General features: G+C 33.1%; 1 protein-coding gene across 4 annotated transcripts in view; it reads left to right on the plus strand.

Annotated features, from left to right (window-relative positions):
• Nucleotides 1-22,069, plus strand: part of LOC111427965 (transcription factor Ken) — a 117,592-nt gene that overhangs the window by 25,646 nt on the left and 69,877 nt on the right. For all 4 annotated transcript variants that reach the window (XM_071196585.1, XM_071196586.1, XM_023063341.2 and 1 more), the window contains one exon: nt 10,435-10,464. The gene's annotated coding sequence lies outside the window, so the exon portion shown is untranslated. The remainder of the gene's footprint in view (nt 1-10,434; nt 10,465-22,069) is intronic.

Raw genomic sequence — 22,069 nt, forward strand, 5'->3', positions numbered from 1 at the left:
CTTATAGCATTTAGTTAGTCTATTAGCGCGTTCAAAATTATTTTGCGGATACACTCAAATTGAATGAACAAGAAAATAATCACAAATTACAAAGAATATTTGTATACATTTCAGTTTTCGCATAATACGTACAATTAACAAGTGTAAGGTCAAGTCGTGTATAAACCAACACAAAATAAGAGTGTGGGAGATGTGACCAGAAAAGGGTACGTGGAGATGTAACTGCTCGTTTATGGGCCTCACGACGTGGTCCGTAATTAGACAAATTATGGATTACATGTACAGTTACAGGGATACGCTAAAACGATGTTTGAGATCTTTTAATTATAATGACAGCTATGTGAAGATTCAAACATTCTTACGAATAGATTCGTATAACTCGATTTGTCGTATACGTACATCCTGGCATAGTAACAGTAAACCCGTTGCGAATTGTTACATAAAGAGAACCAGCAAATGGACGAAATAGGTTAGATGCGCCGCGAGTCATTAAACTAGAATTTCACCGCTAAAATGGTCATGGCTCGAGTTCCACCTGAATGTTTTACTGCTCTATATCGCTCTATCTGGTCTTATTAGCTTTCTGATGCCGGATTCCACCGCAGCTAATCGTACGAAGTTGGCACGGACGTCGTATTTATGGAATCATAAACTGTCATTAAGTTTCCCGCGCATCGGTGATTATTTACTACTCCCGATTGAGTTCTCTTCGTCATTAAAGCAGCGTTGCGACCATAAATAAATGAGATACTATGAAAGGAATCGAGTCGACTATTTGGTAACATCGAGATTACTCTCACTGTGAAGCCACAAAAGAAATGAGTTCACTTCGGCGCGGTAAGCAATTATTATTGGATGTTGGTCGCTTCTCATTTATATTTATACACCGGGAGAAATCGTCTGAGTGTAACAGTCAGTCGAACGCGGAAATCAACACTATTGCAGTAACAACTACACTCAAGTTGGATGGCCTTTAAGAGGCCGAAATGACCTTAGTATCGAGGTAAGGTCACTCCAGCCAGTCTCGATTAATACATTAAACGGTTGAAAATATTCTATCGACATATCTATAGTAAATCCCGTCATGTCGTTCGACAAAATTGATACGGATCGCTGGGTTTTCCTTGAATGTTTCACCTGTTTGATACCGTTTTTACCAAAGCGGCGTTTCTTAGAAATTTCCTACTACTTTGTCGAGTATTCGCCGAACTATTCCGGTTATGTTGCCGGGTATCGTTTGTATCGGATTATTAGGAATAATTTTATTTAAAAACATAAAATAAAAATAAAAATTTTAGAGTATTCGTATCGAATCTATAATGAGAATTTATTAAAATTCGATACAAAAAAAAATCTGTATCAATTATGCGATTATCGCTTCATATCGGAATAATTTATTTTTTCAGTTGAATACGCAAGCTTCTAAATTTGTCAGTTGTATTCGATTTCACCAAGGTCACTTGCAGTCGAGGCGCTACAATAATAACTTTTTCTATAAAGGTCTCCATCGTAAAGTCCCGGCCGCAAACGACCTCGGCTAAACTCATTAATGCGCCTCTTGTCTCCTAAAATACATCTTAGATCTCATCTTATGAAAACGTTGCTCAGGTTTTAATTTTTTTTCAGTTTCTGTTTTGTTGTTGTGATTGGTAATGAGATGGTTCTTCCAATATCATTTATTGCTAGTGGATAATTATAGACTGCAGAATGTTGATGTAATACTCGAAACAAAGCAACAAATGAGCAGTTGCCATTTTGGACTTCCCAAAATTCGTCCTTGACGACTGATGACATAAAGAAATTCTTAGTATTGTACAATTCAACCAAATTGATATTTCAATGATAGTAATCGGATTAAGTAATCCTTCCAGTTTATCAAACTGAATACTTAGCATCAAGTTTCATTCATTCATATGTAATCCAAGAAAGATCTTAAATCATTTTGAAAGATCATTTTTAGAGTGGGGACATTCTTTTTTATGTAAACATATCCTGTCTTCCAAACGGGTGCATGCATAATATTGCGTTTCACCAATCGAAAACAATAAGGTACATTATTCCCAGAGCCTATATAACGAGCCCCATACTAAATCATTCTCTTTGTGCAACGGTGGCCAATCGGACGCACTGTATAACGAACGCCTAATACGGGAGTGACACCGAGTAAACCGGCGGTGCAGAATTTAAACGAGATCGTTGGAATTTTGATTGTGCCCCACGTCCGGGACCACAGCCGAATTATTTCAGATATATACGGTTCGGTTTCAGTAATAAATAATTCCAAGACTTTGTAGATATTGAACGTCTTATTATCTCCCTTTTTTTGCTTCAATGTACGGTGTATGAAGTATCGCGTGAAGTTAAAGCAGAAAAAAAATCGACTCAACCCAACTCGTTACGGTTTACGACTTACGTAAGGGGTAAAGTGTTTTCTGGGACGTAAATAGCTATGTTGTGATAAGTCGTTTGAGATTTTTAAGTCAGGAAGGCCCACTTTGAGTGCTCTTCACGCTACCGCTATAAATATTTAATTTTTAAAACCAGTCGGACGGTTTTCGTGCGTGATGCTTTATAATTCCATTTAAAATCATAAATGCCATTAAGTATTTTATGGGTTTTGCTTCTTCGTGATAAAGAGAAGAATTGGAACGCGATATAAATTGTTAATGGATAAAATGTATTAATGTATATTCAGGATCAAATCATCATAAAACGAAAAATGTTTATGAGAATCTAAATTAACAATACACTAAAATAATTATCGTAAAATTTTAATTTACTATTTACAGCTCCGCACGTAAAATTTTATAAATTATAAGAATATTTTTTATTGATATATGAGTATTCTGAAACATCAACAAGTCACCGTATGTTATTATATAATTACATACCAGACGGTATCAGTAGTAATTCTTGGAATGACTCACCGTTACTTCACGAATACATTAAAAATACCACACGATCACTATTAATTTTAATTAACTTTGAACATTATATCCAATAATACCAATCCAATATGGAGAATCTTAAACGATGTTTAAGATGATTCCAATTTTGAATTGAAAGTCGTTATTTTCAATATCTCTTACGTAAGATCTAATCAAATCTATCTTATAAAATAACATGTTTTCATTTTACGTCACGTCGTCGTCGTTTCGGTTACTAAATATTTGTTGCATAGTTAATCGTCGAAGGCGCGTCCTCGTTAATGAAACAGGTTGGCGAAACATTTATGCCAACGACATTTAAATGTTACCTGCTGCACGGGTCGAGTTGATGAGGTTTGGTTGCGACTGAAATTATCCTCCTCCAAGACTTGACTAAGGTGGTTGACGACGACAACGTGACAAGAAATATTAGAAGAAGTATTTCCCATAAATATTAAAATATTCAACGCCCATCGTGAGGATTAAGATTTTCTGTAAACTACGTTAAAACCACGCAAAGAAGATGTTAGTCCTAATGGAATACATCGTACGTCATCGCATGTTACAAAAATATTTTACAAAGAAATCCCATCGGCGGTTTTATGTTGCAAACTCATCAATAAACACCGATGATTTCGCAAAATTAATCTTTCCGGTAGGTATTAAAATTTTCTTCTAAAAAGACTTAGTCGTGTGGCTGACCTCAAAGGTCACGCGACTTCACGCAAATTACCATCTCGTCTATAATTAACCGATGCCGTATTCTAAGTAAATAAAAGATACGAAATCATTGTAGCTTTACAAAAAAGAAAGCTAAATGGCTGTTGTTGCCTCTTTGTTCTTTCGATACTTGAAATCTTATTTCATCTAGGCATGCAATTCAAACGTTAGTAGTAAATTTAGTTATCACGATGAGAAAATTCCAATTTCACAGTAATAAATCTATTTTATATCTATTGTTTATGGTTTACACGGAAGGTTGTAGAAATCTCGAAGGCAATACAAAGATGAACCAATCAGCCTCTGGTTTCTATATTTGCAAACACGAATGGATTCTTCAATTTATCAAATTTCTAACTACTAATTTCTGAAGACACAAACAATCTATTGCTTTAAGTTATGGGTGATTTATGTTTATGGGAATTTATAAGTAGAAGTAATTGTTTTTACTTACTAATCATAAATCTCTTTAAATTAAATACTCATCTTTTTATTGGATATTGAAATGTTACTAAAAATTTCTTCTTCTTGTTATAGGACCTAGTCCTATCTGTACTGTTGTGCGGTCATGGACGCTTAATTCGTGGCTCCTGTATTTCTGCCTGCCCGGGTTCTAGCATCTTTGTAAACACTGCTGCAGAATACAGTGTGTCCGTAAAGTCATGGTGCACTTCTATGGCTTTATTACTGTCCAATTTTATACAAATCTAAACGATAATCTAGTCCACACACGGTTAAGGACGTCTGTGCTTTCTTCTTCGTTTCTGAAAGTTCACATATTTATTTTATGATTTTATATTTCCAGGATGATTTCCTCATCATTACAATTCCACGATTTTACGTTCCAATTCCTTTTTCCCCTCGTTTACCCAGGTTTGGATAAAAGAGACATCGGAGTTTAAAAAGTTATTGATTACGTTATATTATTACTTTGTTTCTGGTTAGATAATTTAATAACTACTCTCATTTTGTTGTTTTAAACGATTTGTTAAGCTTTCTTCTCTTCGTTGGTTAATAACACATTGTGAAAGCTATCGGATAAGAACTAAATAAAGATTGCATTCCCGGTAGAAGGAAATAATGTGACCTGTCATTTTATTTTTGCATCTTCACTTTTCAATTGCAACATAAGCATATTAAAATAATTATATGTAGAAATCCGCTTACTTCTGGCGCCTTATAAAAGGAGAATGTCGCGGAAAAAAATCGTTTCCTTATGCGGCATAAAAATAATTACTTAATAAACTTTAACGCATTTGATATATATTCGCTTTAACACCGATAAATTTTGCATGATATTATCAGTATTGTGCAAAAGTTTATGCATAATTTACAATGAATTTAATTTACATTAATTGGGTCTTTAAATCTAATTTGCGTTTGAATAGAGATGAAATTATTCCAAGGCCTTAGATGCAAACAATTTTTTTTTTCATAAAGAATTGTAATTATTAAAAACTCGTTTATTTAAATTGGCAATTTAACTTTAATTAATTTTCATCTTTCGACAAATAATTTCCTGAAAACTATTAAATAAGCAGGATAACTTGTATGAATTTATTGCAAATTAGATAATATTAAATCTTATCTACTTAGTATCTTAAAATAATTATCTACACAGCAGATTTTAATTCGCTAAGATCAAAATTAAACGAAATACAATTTTACGGAGAATTTATCATAAAGTAACGGTCTGTTTGCTTTACTGATTTACTGATTCAGACTCGGTTAAAACGCAGACAGAGCAAAAAGAAATTAAAAAAGATGATTAAGTTGGTAATTTGCATATATTTGTTCCTCGGCGGAGATTTGGCACGGAGATTACCATTTAGCTTTAGGGATGTTCGATAATTACAACCTTGAGTTTCACCAATAATGTTAATCAGATAATTTTAGTATTATAAGTCGAGTTTCAACACACTTTACGTTATTACTAATAAAACCGATTAGAAGTCACTAAATAAAGTTTACTCTTCACTCTTCTTCCTATCGCAAACCTATTAATCCAGGTAATTAAGTGGAACCGCATTGCTAGCTTTTAGAACCATGAAGGCTCGTCTATATTTAGTGCTTACGAAAATGTCAAATTCTCAATCAAGAACGAACTGTTATAAAGACCCTGGTTATCTTATTTACCAAAATCGAACGTGCTTTCTGATATAATTATTTGATTTAAAAAAAAGATCAACGAGGTTAAGACCTTCTTTCAAACATTAAACATTTATTGCATTCGTTCGTTTTAACAATCATTACTTTCACAAAGTTATAAAAAAAATATTTTTAATTTTAGGACTTAATTTTATAAATTACTTAATTGTAATTAACAAAAAAATTTCCGACTAATTCATATGGTGCTCATTAAAGATGATTATTGCAAACAAATAGTGAAATTTATGAAGTCAACTTTTATTTCTTCATCTCTTAGGATGAATATTTCTTTATTAGAACGAATTTTTCCGAAACTCCACGAATATCAAAAAATTTTATTCTTATTTTTCGATTTATAAATCATTTCTCTCTACGATTCCGGTTAAAGATGATTATTAATAAGTGTCATGTAAAAAGGTCGAATAAAATCAATTTTCTAGCATCTCGTGTAATTTTTTATTTAAATGTATTTATATTTAACCCAATCATGAAAATGCTAATTGTAAGTGAGGAAGCTAAGTAAGAATACTAAAACAAGTGTGTGAAAATACTAAGAGTGTGATTTCATCCATTATTTTTACTTAAACATACACATTTAGATGTCTATCTTCAAACTTTCTCATAGGTATTTCACAATAAATCGATCTTTTTATGCGAAAACTCTGTTATGGAGACACAGACTACCGTTTCGTCGCTCTTTGGCGCAATCGCATATATTAAACGGTCATTAAAAGAAATAAAATAACGGTTTTCTCTAAAAAAAAATGATTCAATGCAATATTTAATTATAAAAAAATTTGTAAAGAAATATTTTAGGTACTTATTTAATTTATTTACTCACTTATTTTGATTTTATTAATACTTTTTTAAGTTTCAACTTTGTTTTGAGTTTTCGTCGAGATGATTACCACTTTAATAATATACATAATGAGACAAAATGAGATAAAAACGGGTATAAAGAAAAGTTGAGATGCGCATGGAAGCCGACGTACGTCAAACCAAATTCCGTTGGCCCGTTTTTAAGATGCCACCGGTCGCTCAGATGTTCAATTAGTTTCAAAATACATTGGCATTGTTAAGGCGAAGAGATTTTAATGTTGTAGAAGGCTAATTGGCGTCCATGGGATGCCGTTCTGTTATTACCGGCCGTCTTTTAAACGCGTTTCGCCGCCAAGTGATAAAATCTCAAATTCGTTGAGGTTCGTCGAATTAACGCATTGCGAAAATAGCGAGCCCCAAAGAAAACGATAAATTAACGATTACACCAACATGTCATGGATGCTGAGGCATATGGGTTTTCTCGATTTCAGATTAATCGAGGACGACTACTTCGTGACACTAAATTTAGTCGGTAAACAAGGCAGGTGATCGACAAAAATCCGTGTACGGAAAATGAAAGCTCAAAAAGGGTAATTTTCGTGCCCGAAAACTCACCAACCGCTTGCCAGATGTCGTGAAGACATAAGTCGAGTGAAATTTTCGCAAAATATATGTCCAGGGGCGGGTTGTATTTAAAAGTTTCTCGTAACGGTGTTTTAAGATTAATTACTTCTTATTCTTTCATGCACTGCAGGATGTTTTTTATGGTTTCGTATTGTTTGCATTCAACCTATAACCTGTATTGCTATCAAAAAAAAATATGGCCAACCTTTTTATTACACAATTTATTGCAACTTTTTTCTAGTAAACACAATAAATTAAAATTAAATTTTTATTAACTATAATATAATGTATCAACAGACAAGAGTTGCGTGAAATTTGCGGCCGGATTTCGAATCGGTGAACCCATAAAGAGACGACTAAGAGAGCTTCGATGGACCACAAAGTTTCATGCCAACCGCGCATAACTCAAAGATAATTGACTTAGATCAGATCTCGTTATCGCTAAGACTGTACTAGACCTTGCCCGAGTTACTTTTTACGCTTCCGTAGAAAGTATCTTTATAAAAAAATTTTTAAATAACGATGTCGAACAAGCGGGGATTCCTAGAACTTAATTTAACAGTACTTTCGACTAATAACTTATTAGCGACCCGTTGCGTTGAGGAGATTCTGTGTAATTTTGACACGCGCCTTCTTGGTTACCTAGAAACCCGTAACGAATCCTTAGAAAACCTCTAAACCATAAAAGATTAGAAATTTTAAAAATATTAACCTCGAAACCGTTTCTAATAAGAAACTTAATTTGTTTTTCATTTTTAGGTGTTTCAAAAGTATCAGGGAAAAGTATCGAGGGGTTATCATAAGTTATATCTTCTTATAACCAGTTAATTTCCCAACGGAAGATATTGTGATAATAGATAATGCAGGAATTTATTATTTTTTAAGATTAATGATAATCATGAAGTAGTAATAATTTCGTAGATTATAAATTTGATAAGCAAGCATAAAGTTTTGCTGGAGAGCTTTATTATTTATTACACGATTATTTTTAATAAATAAATAAATTTAATTTTAATCCAAGGATAAAGTTTGAAATGTCGCGATCTTGATTTCAATAAAAAATAAATACAAAAAGTGTCTTTGAATAGTATTAACGCATACCTGGAATAACTATCTAAGCGTACTTATAAGGTTGTTATTAAGTGGGTGACATACACCTGCCAGAGTGAAATTAAAACGCACGACCACTCTTGGATACGAACAAAGTTCTCGGTAGTATCCAGCTAGAGTAATACACATCAGGTATGCAAACGATGTAAATGTCAATGTCAGCTTCAGCACGTTAGCGTTGCTTAAATACTGCACTCATTGTCGGTGAATATTACTGTACACTTGCAAGCTTACACCGTAAGCAGCTTACATTGCGTATCTCATAACTGGTACTTCTTGTATATCATGTTCGTAATTATGAATGAACGAGATCTCATAATTCTAATATGTATATAAAATTTGTTTCAAAAATAAATTATTTTAGATGATGATGATTTAATGAAAGTCGGAGGAGTTAGTCAGGGAGATAATTTATAAAATAATTTATAAACTGTTCCCTTAGAAAACCCATGTCTTGATATACAGGGAGTTTTTTCCATGTTTAGTATGGAGATCTCGAAAACTAGCGAAGATAGAGAGACGATTAAGTAGGGAAAGAATTGCAGTGTCATGAACTCAATTTAATGAGCTTTTTGTTTTTTGGATGAAATGCATGGTTAACTAGATATCTCGAAAAAACCGTTTTTTTGTTATATCGTTCGATACCTATGGCTCCGCTATTATTGATTTTAGGAAAAATGTGTACAGGAAAAATTTGTAGGGTATTAATAAAGCAGTCTAATTGATTTTTTTATTTAAGCAATAATTTTTGAGTTATGACACAAAGTTGTAATTTTTCTAATGGAAACCACAGTTGGCCATGACTTTATAAAAAAAGGCCTTTTCTCAACTATTCAAATTCAAATTCAAATTTATTAATTATTAATATAATTATTAATATATTAATTATTAAATATTTATTATATATATTTATTATTTTTATAATTTGGAACCTGTTCAGGTAGTATGCTATGGAAACAATTGATAGATACGTTTGCAAACGTTTCCATGATTTCGTACCGCTAGCTTATTAAGTGGTGGTGCCCCATCGTGTTGAAACCATTTAAGCAAATGACGTGTCTGCAGGAGCAATTCATCCAACATATTATCGAACTCGTTCTGTAGAAAGTAAAGATAACAATTTCCGTTTAACGTATCATAAAAATCATACTTGCGCACATTATCAGCCTATTTAAAAAAGGTAGAGAAGACTGGCGACCTTCAAAATACTGTTCTTCAGCTTGTATTGCATTTTTATGGCATAAAATGTAACACTCAATGATATCACGCTTTTATTGATTAGAAAAATTCATATTGATTACAATTTACAAAACCTCAATGTTAATTAGAAACTAAACGAAACATACGGTTGCCTTAAGCTCAACATATTATAGTTACATATTACTATATTATATATATAGTTACGTGAGACACCCTGTGTAGAGGCTTTTCATGGAGTTCCCGTCGTTCATTTACTGCCTAGTATCTGCAATTTTGGTAATTTACAGTACCCGATTAGTGAAAGTGATGAGCCTCATCAGTCGTTGTCAGAATACAGTTTCAAACATCGTTATTGACTCTTACTTCACACCAACAATTTTATTTGAAAAAAATTTAAAGTTAGAATAAATTATTTGAAAATAACACATCATAAATGATTAAAATTTAAATTGTGTACATGTTTAAATAAATTTCAATGAATTTTAATTTTGCCACTGCATGTCTCCAGCATCTTTTCCGCTAGATTTTAATTATTGATAGAGGAGGACCGGTTAATATAATGACTGTGTCAACTCGGTGTGAATTCTAATTATACAAAAGCCAATTCTTTCTTGTAATCAATTCTAATTATACAATAAGCCTACCGCGCGCTTTGACTGTGTCATTAGTGGTACTTAAATGTTACTTAATCTCTGTCGAAGACCCCGCTCGAATGAATTTTCTAATAGCCATCTTTACCGGAACAACACTGTCTAATCTCGCCCACTTATCCCCATACTCTTAAAGTATTAATTATTCGTTTATTATAATTCTGTGGGAGACATAAATTTTCTTTGAATAAACCGAGAGATGACGTTAATTTTCATCTTTTATTTTTTTATTTCAGATGTTGCCGCATCGCAGAAATAATAATATGGTAAGGATATTAATTTTAATAATTAATTTTTTTAAGGAAGGAAATGAGAATTTGTCATTTTTTAAGAATTAAATTTTTTCCCATATAAATTATTTATAAGTTTCTAAATAACTAATTATTTTGAGGCGGTATGCAGGATGCATGGGATACATCCATATTTTATGACTAACGTGTCATCCGTTGTAAAAGAAAAAATGTCATGGTCGTAGTTAAAAATGCGTCTCACTACTCAGCAGAAAACAAACTTATTCCCCATCTATTGTAATTTCATTAATTAGCGATGCGTACGACAATAACTAATGGACGGCGTAGGACAATAAAATTTAATGAACGGTCGTAACTTTTAATTTCAAATCAGTCGCGATAATCCGCTATGTGACACGCTCACCTTAAAGGTTAAAAGTCTAAAAATACTTTATGACTTTTGTATTACGATCATCTATGTAACAGATTTTTATTATTAAGTTATTATCATTATGAAGTGGGTTAAAAATCATTTATTCATTTTTAAATTAATTTATGCGGTTTTTAATTGGAAATTACATAATTCGAAAATATGCGTCAATAATCTATAGTTACGTATAAATTATGGAAAGTTACAAAAGATGTAAATAGATACATTAAGTAGTGGAAAATTAATAAAAATATCAAATAGAACTTATCAATAATAATTTCCTCGAGAAATTTTCCGACTCAATTAAGATGTGTATTTGAAATTCAATTTATTACATTAATTATTCACTTCGGCTGAGTAATGAAAAGTAAAGTGATAATTATCGAATTAATTGCACGTCGTATAACGTTATTTTCGTATGAAATTTTGCACTGAATTGAATGAATGGTCAAGAAAGATTACGAGTCAACTTGTTAATGTGTCGCTGTAGGACCACGAAGTAGGTTCGACATTAAAATTCGAGAGACAAATGGAAAAAGCTTTTTCACTCGTTTGCCCATAGCAGGAGCACACTTCACCGTTCGACTGCTATTAACATAATTTATGGCAGCCATACACCCCGTGGTGTGGTAAAAATTCTTCAATTTCTTTACCAATCATGCTTTGCCATTTTTATTTTCTTTTTTTGTATTGTATTACTGTAAGCTGAATGAATAAAAGATAAATTCTATATATGTATATATACAAATTGTAGAAAACCGAGAATTGTTATGAAACTTTTTGAAATTGTTAAATAAAGTATCTACTTTTCCATAAAAGTATCTGTTTTGAATTCATCATTTTTAATTCTTAAGATATAAATATTTAAAATTGCAACATCGCCTCTGATACCTCTCAGCATTGTATTTGATGTATCTCATCGTTTCTTTGGCGCCACCTTGGTAGGCACTTCTCAACATCGTTCATAACTTCGTTCAGGGTTAATAAGTCTTAAGATACAACCTCATTCTTCAAAAACCATCTCTATCCCTGCTCTTATACCAGAATTTCTAGCTGGTTTTAATATTGCCTCTGAGACGTCTTAAAATCCGACATGATATCTTCCATTCTCGTCTCAGACATTTCTCAATATCATCCCACTCGACGTTATCCATGGCATCCATCAATATCGTTCCAGACATCTTTCAATATTTGATTTGATATCTTTCAACATCAACTGATACATTTCAAAATATAAAAAATTGTCTTTTTCGTGATGAAAACAACAGACAGCTGAGGCTACAAACGGAATGATTACAAGAATTATCTATTAACGCCAAAAAAGTTTTAATGAAGTTGTTTTTTGTTTGTGTAATTAATAGATATTTAAAGTGAAACTTTTAGTTGTATGATCAATATGTTCGGTATGTAAGATAATTTATGTGAATTTTCTTAGTAAACGTTTAAGTGGAAGTTGTGTTGCCGTTAGCAATCGAGTTAGCAAGAACGGAAAATGTAGCACGCACGTATCAACGTGTTCCTAACGCGGCAAATCTAAATTATGGCACACAGACGGCTTCGTGACTTTCGTTTTCCTTTAGCTTTTACTTGAAAACCATACCGAGAGTCTACAAATTTGCATATCTCCAGATCAACGTACCAAGAGCGGCGCGTATGAAACCAAGTTCGCATAATTTATTCGATGTCGGTTCGTCGAATATCAAGTGACCGCCGCGCCGGTCAGCAGGAAGAAAGGGGTTGCCCTTCCGTCCACTTCGAATTACTATAATTTCTTCTCAACGACCTATAACCGTAATGTACGAGTAGTTCGATCTTTTTCTCATCTCCGTACGGAAACGTTATCGGTCTCTTTTCGTGTGTCGAAGTTTTTCTCGCCATCTTGCCTCCTAAACTGGCTATTTTTACGATCGTCCGCGAACTGGGCAACGGTAAAAAGGAAATCGACTGTGTGATTAATATTATTATTGTTTTTATTGGTGTGTATACGACCACGAAACCAAATTTGTCTGCGCTAATTACGTTTCGCGCAAGAAAGTAATACGTGTCGAATTGAAATTATTGTTTCGAACGCGTTTTCATTCTTCTTCATTCCTTATACGGAATGAACGACATTTCAACGTGTAGCGAAAGAGTTAAAAGATTATTATATTATAATAAACGATTCGATTCAATTAAATAATATATTTATCTTTTGCTTTCACTGCTAAATACTAATCATTTATGTGGTTATTAATTTATTTATTTTTAAAATAATTAACGTTAACTTACTTCCGCCTTCACCAACTTGGTGGAGGCAACGATCTATTCACGCGGCATCTCTTTGCCTCCACCATTGTTCTCTATAGGCAAGTCCCCCTATCGGCATCCCTATCATTGTCGCCATAATTGACATTTAGACTTCTCCGCTTTGCATAGCCATTTGAATATCAAAGGGTACCGTCCCGACAAAATGAAGAACACGCAATCGCGTGTTCCAACCAAGTCGAAGTTGCACATTTTTATTAACCGGATCGTCATATTTGGTAAAGTCCAGATTGAGATTAAAATTGGAACGGCAAATTAAGCGTTTAACTTTGGTCAATGGGATTCGACACCCGTGATGAACGGCATCATAAATTATGAAATTGGTCAAAAATGGAGCGTTAAATTTTCAAATTAAATTCGTATTAAAAAGATGATAGAAATCGAATTAAATAAAGAAGAATTGTATTTATGATTTTGGAAAGTGGTACTTTTCGAATGTGGCCGGTACTATTTAGTGGAAAATTTGTAGCTATTCATTTCCATTGCAAAGAGTAAACGGTTGGATCTAGAAAGCGGAATGCCGATCTTTTTCTCGATGCGGAGGCAGCATCGGACGCGGCATTTTTATCACGCTCTATTTACCAAAGACCCGACGTGTAAATATTACGGAATAATGCCCATTAGAAATTTATTAGACGGAGAAATTTTAATGGGTTTACTGACTGACTCAGGCCCAACATTTTTTTGCGAATTTCCAAACTATAATTTAGCACACAATCAAACAATAAACCACATCATCCAACCAACGAATAAAAAAGTTGCAAAAAATTTCATTTTGCTTTATGTTAAACTTTATGGTTAACTCATATAGTAAAACCATAAACATTTCATTACTTCTAGGTCATTCAAGATGGACTTTTCTTATCCTTATTTGCAAGTTCAACAATTCCGCCAGCTCTATAAATCCCAACTAACGTGGTCGTACACTAATTTATTCTAATGTCAACGTATATACGCACATCCGTCCTGGCAATTTAAAATAATTCAACTCGCGGCCTCTTTCGGTAAGATCCTACCCATAAATAGTCCCGTTTTGAGTGAATAACAACCAGACCTCAGTGGTATATTGCAAGTCCCTCATATATAAGATCATAAAGCATACTCTAGCTATAAATTTTATAGTATAATAGTTGTAGTTTACAAGTTTTAAAGCCTGAAACCATCTTGAAATTGCAACGAGTGGGTTGTGTGGTACGAGCCAAACATCAGCGAATTGCCAATAATGCGTTCCCGCAAAGTATATGGTTTAACAACCCACATAGAAAGTGTTACATGTTGACGAGTAATTTATTTATTTCAATCCTCAGTTAAAAATAAATCATTTTGATGAGCACTATATTATAGATTTAATAAATCGCCAATAAACACATCTAACTGGTGCTATAACCACATTTTCCTTTGTATCGGAACATTACCTGTTCAAACAAGGAATACTATAAATTCGTTTAACAAGTTATTCTTGCTATTTTCACTTTAGGTAAAACAAGCACATAAAGAAAACTAGACGTGGGATTATCTGACGAGGTAAGAACTTTTACGGAGACCATACAATTCAATTATCCGCAATTGGAATCTGAAAGTGAATTATTGGACGTTGTAAAATCTGCTTCAAAAATGGTCAGATTGGAAATCCCAAGTAAAGACTTAATATAATCTCCCATAAGTGCGAAGAATTAGCTTTCGTATACCATCAATAACATGGGAGACTTAACGCGACACCATCACCTTACAGGAAAAACGTTTATGTCTTGAATACTTTTTTACATACTAAATAATGGCTAAGATTCAAAAGATTCCTTTTGTTCTTGAATTATAGCTGGTTTTTATATTAAAAATATTAATTTATTAAATATTTGTGTTTTATATATTTCAGGTTGGTACAAAAACTATATGGGATATATTCGTTTATGGAACATGATATTTCTGCTATTAAAAAACATCTTTTGCCCCATACATTTTCTTCCATCCTCATTTATTCTTTAGTTATTACTGGTTATCATATTAAAAATGTCAATTTTTAAAAGATTTGTCTTTTATATAACTCAGGTTGGTAGAATTGTTGTATAGGTTGTAATAATTTATGGCACATGATGTTAATGGTAATAAAAAACATTTTTTATCCCAAACAATCTCTTCCCTCTCTTTTTATTCCTAACTTATAACTAGTTTTTATTTTAAAACGTTAATTTTGGATGTATTTGTATTTTATGTAAGTGAGGTTGGTAGAATTGCTAATAAGATATAATCGCTAATGGAATATAATTTTTATGGCAACAAGAACATTTTTTGTACCAAACATTTTCTTCCATTTTCTTTTATTCTTGAGTTATAACCAGTTATTATACCAAATATGAAAATTTTTTAAATATTTGCTTTTCTATTAATTTTGGTTGGTACAACTGCTAAATGCAATATAATTGTATATGGGGCATGATATTTAGACTAATAGAGAACATTTTTTGTCCAAAATATTTTCTTCCATCTCATTGTATTCTTGAGCTATAACAGCAAAATATAACAAAATGATGCATAATAAATGAGTTGTTTGGTGTTTACTTATTTACGTCCCACGCATTATGTCATGTGTCACATAGAATTCCTTAATCTAATCCTAAATAAATTCATTTAACTGTCCACTATCGACCGACAGACTCCAAGGACAGCTCATGGTAAACACGTGCAAGTAAATCCATAGCAACGGGATCATTCGATTTTTATATTGTACCGTTGCTTTTTGCATAAGTTGAGGTCCGCTCTAATTGGCAGAGGCTCATCTTACTTAATCCCTTCCGTTAACGTTCATTTTGATCGACGACGGTCAAAGTAACTAAAGTAGTTTGTTTGCAAATTCATTTTTTTATAATCTTTCATTTAAAATTAAAATTTTTCAAGATTTATGTACGTTATATGATTTTCTTTTTTTAGGTTTTTAATTACGAAAAGAAATCACTTTGCGAAAATCCATTAAAGTTAAAACGCTGTGTAGCCCAAATTAATTGATAACCACGCAGGTGTAAATTTAATAACAAGGTTTCGTTTAAATTTAAAAAAGAAATTATGTACACTCAAAAAACAGTTTTCGTCGTTGAATTTGATCCCCTCGAATGAAGGAGGCCATTAAAATGACAACGTCCTTCTCGAGGATAAATAGCCGGAGGTCTTAATAAAGAGGCTGTAAATTGTAATTTAATAAGTCTGAGAACAGTGCGTGCTCGCTGTTTTCGCTACAAGACGCTCTTCGAATCACTCAGGTTCAATGAATTGAAACGATATAGAATTAAATTGGATAAAGTAAACGAAATATATTATAGGATAAACTTGACCGTGGTCCCTCTACGTTAAATGGAAATGAAGTCTTCTACGCTACGAGTCTACGTACCGTAAAGCTTTGACGTTTACTACTTGTAATTTAATTAGAACATAAGGATAATTACATGGTATAGTATTGTTGGGAAATAAGAGCTGTTGGAAACGTGTTCCTGGTTTGAATCAAGCAATAAGAATTCTCAAAAAGGAAAAGTTAGTCCATTCAATTACAAACACATATAATTTATATGTTACGCAACGATAACATACCCATTTATAATGACCAATTTTCTCTTTATTTATTGTTTAACAGATTTATTTTTAATAAATTTGTTGAATGTGCTTAAAGTTGTATTGAATCCTACTGATCTATTAAGTCGTCGACGCACGTCCGGTTTGAACTGGCAACCGTACGATACACTTTTGCACGAAGTATATCTGGAGACGACGAGTTGTGGCCGGCGTGAGTACGTGTCTTACGCAATTTTTGCATATAAATTACTGCTCGAGCTTGGCAGGACTAGATATACGCCAGGACTTCTGTGCACATAAATCCCAGCATCCCGGCAATAAATTTCTAGATCGTGGTGGTACTTTCAAGGAAAATTGCCGCCTTATTTTTGCATAGTTTTATAGCCGAGCGCACACTCGAATTCTCTGACCGACGTACTACAAGAACTACGTAGGAAATATCGACCTCACCTGTCCTATTGAACATCTAATGTAAGAGCACGCCGTTTTTACTACTTTTTTATATCGGCACGCACCTACTACAAAGACAAGAAAAATAAATGTGTAAACCGATAGGTTTTTACATCTTAGGTTGTTAAATAAATATTCGCGCCCACTCGGTTCTATTTCTTATACAACCTTGATAAAAAAATAAATCACAATACCCATATCAACTTACAAGATAGATACACTCCTAATCTACTAAATAAGTACAAATAAAAAAGTTAAATCTTACACTGTAACGCCCTGAAAACCTTACCAACTTAAATAATTACACTACCGTACATATAATCTATATAAAACTGAAGTAAAATATGTTAGATTGCATTTAGGTCAATGGTTTACTTAGAAAATTCTTATTAACTTAAGGCTAGATCAAGGTTACAATTATTCACTCAATTGAATTTAATATTCTTATTTAAGGATATTCTTGTAAATGTTATTACTTAAATGTTATTATTGAAATTTAAAGTTGTTTGAGAGGTGCTAAAATTTTACTTAAAAAAAAGATTATATATCGCAGTTTATCTGTGAAAACAGCCACGCGGCGTGAGAAGACACTTCCACATTCTATTTGCTCGTAAACTTCTCGCTGCGTTTATTGCCAACTAGGTATATCGTAAAATGTTCGACGACGTGCTTTCGGAAGAGTCGTTCCAATCGAACAATACGTCTTCAAATGGTTAGGTTGTTGCTTTCGTCGGACAAATAGTTTTATCTCTATCAACTACAAAGTATCAGCCACCATTATTGTTTTCACCAGGATACTTACAAAAATTAAAAAAAAAAATTCTTAACCGGTTGACATAAATCGAATTATATCACGCATATCTAGTTGTATTCATCGATATCGTCAGATATACGTTTTTAATTTCGCATGATTTGTTACAGTTACGCAAGAATAAGGTCGCGGCCTCCTATGCCGGCTTCTCAAGGGAATATAAGACAATTTTCGATTAGATCTTAGCGCGAGCTCGTAATATTCCATCTTTGTCTGTCTTGTTACTACAGAAATAAAGCGTCGCAAACATACTGTTCCCACTGGTTTAGGCGTGCGAAGACATGTGTACAATCCATTAAAATTCATAAGGTCTCCGATTGGACAGTTCACGCAAGGTGTTACGGTTATACGAAGCTCGGACGTAGTTATGCAAGTCATTCTTTGGCGGCTTTACTCTTTGAGTACCCCGAAATTATGCAACGCGCTTTAGAAATTAATTTTCGAATTGAATCGTTTCGGATGAGTGTTTTTGTTTGTTGAGGTCACGTTGATTGAATATTACGCTAAAGGGCTTTTTAATATTAAATCGTTTATATGGTTTTAATAAAGCCATTATTATAGTAGATTGTCAAAATAATAATTAAAATGTTTTTTATTGTTTACAATAATACGAGAAGTAAAAAGTTGGCGCAACATAATTTCTGCATTAACCAACGATAAACCGTTCCCGTCTACATCGTGCGGGTCCTATGGTAATTTATGGTAATGCCGAATTGTTATGGCTTTAAGGGTGGACCAGTTATGAAGCAGTTATCGTTTTCACCTGTGTACTTCAGTATGTAAATTGGTAAAAGTCCACCTTCGAGATTGCCTTCGTACTTACCTCGACGATCAAATAAACGTCTCTCGTCTTGGCTTATCGACCCAGAAGAATGAGAGAGTAGCAGTCTTGTTACCAATCAATTCCGTCAATCTTCTCAGAAATTGTTCAACTAAATGACAATAACAAGAACATTTTCTTGTTAGCATATTCAAATATTATTGTTGATGAATTCTTGTCAGTAAAAATTTTTTAACATTTATATGCGCAGTTTTTAAGATTTACTACGGTTAACCATTGTCATGGCAAAATTGCAAATTGATGTCCATGAACTTTACGCTTCTCGGTTACCGGGTAATAAAAAACCAGCTCGATGGCCGACCGTTGCTGTTTCGTAACGTGCAAAAATAATAATTCCACTGATTGCGGGCATTAAAACGTTGTATAAATTATATAAATGAAAATGTTATTGCGTCTCCTAAACCGTAATAGACGTAATACATATCGGCTTTATTAGTTATTGTCAGTTACGTATATGGAAATGGGGCGTGATGAGAGGTCGGCGAAGATCAAAACTTTTCATCGACCGTAATTTACGTAGGTAAATTTTTTTAAGTACATCCCGGACGAGTCTCGTACCGAGATTTCAACTTAAAAATGATAATTGCGCGGCATTGAACGGTACTCTTGTGTTCCTTCGCATCTTGTATCGAGAAGACAGCCACATGTCATACGTCCATGTCTCCTATATTCACGTCCTTGCTGCGTTTCGTGTAGATATACAGTCGCTGAACGGCATCTAAAGCTTTAATAGTTAAATGATAGCTAAGCCTCATTCGTTACATGCACATCGCTAATGTGAACAGGCAATGGGTGTCAAAAGGAAATACTGTATAATTAAAATTTTTTGAAAATATTGATGAAACCTTCTACTGTTATTACTTGAACATAATTATCTCTATTAATTTAAATTGACAAACCAGAAGTGTATAGAAGTTAACTGTCTACGTACTTTGTTTTCTTAATTTATTTTATGTGATAAATTTATTGGTTACTCAAAACATTTTTAACTCTTTTATTGCGAGATCCCGCATAGTCACTGGTAATTTATTGTAGAGCGAAGATTCGAAATAGTTAACCACATTCCAACTACTCCTATATAAAGAATCTTGATATTCTGGCGCGTCTTTACGGCATGACGATGCACATTCTGAACTGATCGCTATCTCAAAAGATTACTTTTTAAATATATCTCAAAATTCTTTCATCTCAATTTTAATAACACTTTAAAGCAATAAAATTTCCTGATCTCAACCCTATCTTTGTGAATTTTTTTAACAAAACCATCGCTTTTAATTATTTGTTATTTATTGGAATATACATTTTAATTAATATTAATGAAATTAATCTACCCAAAAAGTATAATTAGATATTCCCATGCAAAATATTTTAATTGTATTGGTATTGAATTAATGGATATAATCCATATTGAATATTTTTTCATGTCAATTAAGCACGACTTAAATTTTCATATAACGGGTCAAAATAAACGGGTTAATATTAAAATATGTAATTAATTTAAACGCAATCGTTTTTAAGAGGCGTCTTAACGAGATTCTATAAAAAAAAACGTTCACATATTTTAGTACATCAACATGCTAAGAAAACTTGTTAACGCGTGCCTAATCAGGATGTACCATTGAATTTACATTCGCTGCGTTTCATCGGTTATTGATTTGTTTTTTTATGTTGGTTTACAGCATCAAGACAGGATATTCTTGTCACATAGAAGCTGGTACGTTGAAAAATGTTTATACCCCAGCAATATTTTATTTTACCGTTCGTCCAATCTAGGTTCTAGTAGACAGGAGAGTGTGGATTATCATTTACACGTGTTCACCCGTCAAGTTTCTACATATTGTAAATAGACATTACCCGCAAAGTACACGATCTTGACATCGTGAGTGATAGTTGAGTGTTTCAATGCAATGAGATGAAGAAAGAATTTGATATGGAATGCAACTTTTCCAACATATTTTATTAAGCTTTCGATTGAGACGAAATCGCCTCTTGTCACTTTGGGATAAGAAAAGAATAACACGAAGGTTTAAAAGAGATTACATCGTTATTTGTTTTCAATTATGACGGCTCTTTTGTTAAATCGACTCCGATGGCCTTAAGAAGCCGTTGGTATTTCATTTTAAGACGGCTTGTCAACTCCGGAAGAAGCTGCGTCATCATGTCATCAGACAAAATTATGCGCCCGTTATGCAGATAAACATCTCCATACGCGCGCCTATCTCGTGCCATGAGTGTGTGGATTCTCTGATTTTTCTATGTCGATTGCTATACGTAGAAAGTGGGTTAATAAACAATATAGCCGAGAATTTACGTTATGAAATTGATGGATAATTGGATTTCTACACAGGTATCGTTTGTTCGTGGTTTTACATGATACAACTATGACACAGATCATAATTGTACGAACAATGCTAGTGTTAGCAGAACGATTCTTGGTGTCATCAACAAGCAATTAACCGCGCGGACTCAAGCGAAGATTGATGACATGGAGAGAATAAATTAACAAAGGCGTATGAACAAAAAGGAATTAAATGATTAACATAATAATATAATTTGTTAATAGAAATTATAATAAATGTAAAACAAGTTAAAGTAGCTTTCCCTTTTAAAGAAAATCGTAAAATTAAAGAAATAAAAATTCATTACCATCGAGGTTAATGTCAAGGAGAAAACGAATGTTCCGACAAGTGAAACTTCTAAATATGTATGGCACGTCGTATAAAACGGAAACACTAAACTTTAAAACGAAATTTGAACTTTACGCGTACAACAAATAAATTGCTTTTTTTATTCTAAAATCAGTTTTATCAGAAAGTTTATTTAAATAGTTATTTAATATCAAAAAGGGGTATACTTTTCAGTTGATTTCCACGATTACAAATACGCATGAATCCAATCACTCAATTTGGTATTCGAAAAAATTGCAAAACAACGATATCCTCTAATAGATGCCCAACCTTATTTGAAAGCACACAGCTCGTGCTGGTACTTTTATTGCTGACATGACGGTTTCACGTTCATTGCGAATTCTTGATATACCAACGTTAAGTATGTTATCCTTTCAGCTCGAACACATCCCACTAATTATCGAACATTAATAATTCCTTCGGACACGCGGTAAATTGTAAGAGTCGCGAGATTAAATGTCAACATGCGTCGAGCGGCAAAACGGGAGCTTTGTCTCCTCTTTTTTCCCCATAATTGCCGCACCATTAATGGGCAGTAGGTGCCCCGCTAATAGAAATTT

Source organism: Onthophagus taurus, chromosome 6 (assembly GCF_036711975.1).
Source record: "Onthophagus taurus isolate NC chromosome 6, IU_Otau_3.0, whole genome shotgun sequence".
In the NCBI taxonomy this organism is placed as follows: Eukaryota; Metazoa; Arthropoda; class Insecta; order Coleoptera; family Scarabaeidae; genus Onthophagus; species Onthophagus taurus.